Consider the following 2,259-nt stretch of genomic DNA (forward strand, 5'->3'; position numbering starts at 1 on the left):
TTTGTGTAGTGAGAAGTCAAGTAAAATGACACTTTTATTGGCTAAATAAAAAAGATTACATTATGCAAGCTTTTGAGGCAACTCAGGCCCCTTCTTCAGGCCCCTTCTGTAATCAATTGTGAATGTATCTTGCCTTAAGAAGGGGCTTGAGTTGCCTCAAAAGCTTGCATAATGTAATCTTTTTTAGTTAGCCAATATAAGGTGTCATTTTACTTGACTTCTCACAACATTCATAATGGCTAACATGGTACAACACCCTAGTACTATTTATATTTGTGATAATCTATTCCATTTTTTTAAATTTAAATAAATGCCTTGTACATATTTTGAAACTATGAATAAGAAATAAAATGGACCACAGCATGTGAGTTGTGTAGAATGAAAATATACAACACCCAATGTGTAGAAAAATGGACTTGTGGATGTAAAACTGATTGTGCGCAAATAGAATGGTTTCGGTATATTCTTGTTTAGGAGTGTGCTTTTCATTGTGTTTTCTCCATTAGGCAGGTCAGGTCATTTTTAGGTTGATGCTCCATTGAAATAAAAGATACATTCTAGGTCCCAAATATAAGAACATATTTCAGGGTTGATTGAACAAATTTGTTGGTCACAAATTAGTCAGGTGTCAGTGTGCCCTGTATTGCGATAAGTGGGGAAATTAATGAAATAATGAAGTTAATCTGCACTCAGGAGATCTAGCTTCAAGTCATCATCAGTCTGCGTGCAATTTAGTTAAATCAATGCCAAGCAGAAGTGCTCATCTATCACAAATACCTGCAAGTTAGTTCGAGGTAAACACTTGTCTATAGGCGGAAGCTTACCTCCACTTGCAATAAGAATTAGGCTCCTTGAAGAAACGCTTCTCATAAAGCTATGCCTTTAGATAAAAGCATTTACATCTACTCATCAAGCAAAAAGACAGAAGACACCTTCTCACCAACAATAACTGTCTCACTCCATAGAAACAATAACACATCAATCCCAACAAAAATACAATCATCTGCTCTGAAAATTCCCTCAGTTTACACAGCCCTCTGCATACACACTAATTGAACAAATGATTCAGAACACTATAGTAATATTGTATAAGGCCTCCTTTTGTCTCAATTCTTTCTGACATGGATCGCACAAGATGTTGAAAACATTCCTTTGAGGTTCTGGTCCATCTTGACATGACTGCATCGCAAATTTCTGCAGATTTGTCAGCTGCGCATTCATGCTGCGAATCTCCTATTCTGCCACATCCCGAAGATCCAATAAAATGGTAAGGCCACTGAAGAGCACTGAACTCATTGTCATGTTCATGAAACCAGTTTGAGATCACTTTTGCTTTGTGACATGGTGCATTATCAACCTGGAAGTAGCCGTTAGAAGATGAGAAAGAATGAAGGAATACAAATGTCCAGCAACAATACTCAAATAGGTCATGGTGTTCAAACAATGATTGATTGGTATTAACAGGCCCATAGTTTGCTAAGAATATATTCCCTATACCATTACACCACCACCACCGCCACACTGTTAACACAAGAGAGATTGGGTGCACAGATTCAACATTCTGACACTACCACTTGTGTGCCTCAGCAGAAATCGAGATTCATCAGACCAGGCTACATGTTTTTCCAGCCTTCAGCTGTTGAATTTTGGTGAGCCTGTGCCCACTGCAGCCTCAGCTCTCTGTTCTTGGCTGTCAGGAGTGAAACCCGATGTGTTCCTCTACTGTGGTAGCCAATCCACCTCAAGGTTTTGATATATTGTGCATTCTGCAATGCTTTTCTGCTCACCACAGTTATACAGAGTGATTATATGAGTTACTTGCAGCCTTTCTGTCAGCTCAGCTGGTGTGGACATTCTCCTTTGGCTTTTCTCATCGACAAGCCATTTCTATTCACAGAATTCCCTCACACCGGATGTTTTTTTGTTTGTCACACCATTCTGTGTAAACTCCAGAGACTGTTCTCTGTGAAAAATCCCAGGAGATCAGCAATTACAGAAATGCTCACACCAGCCTGTCTGGCACCAGCAATCCTGCCATGGTTGAACTCGTACTCACTCACACATTTTAACCCATTTTAGTGTCTAATGTGAACATTAACTGAATCTTCTAACTGACATTGCACTGCTAACATATTAGATTAGATAATTGCATAGATAAGCAGGTGTACAGATGAGCCTAACAGTTTGGTCAGTTAGTGTAAAAAAAAAACATTATTCCAACTACAACAGAAAATGGTCCTGAAGATACAATGATTCAAC

This window comes from Erpetoichthys calabaricus, chromosome 3 (genome assembly GCF_900747795.2).
Source record: "Erpetoichthys calabaricus chromosome 3, fErpCal1.3, whole genome shotgun sequence".
Classification (NCBI taxonomy): Eukaryota; Metazoa; Chordata; class Cladistia; order Polypteriformes; family Polypteridae; genus Erpetoichthys; species Erpetoichthys calabaricus.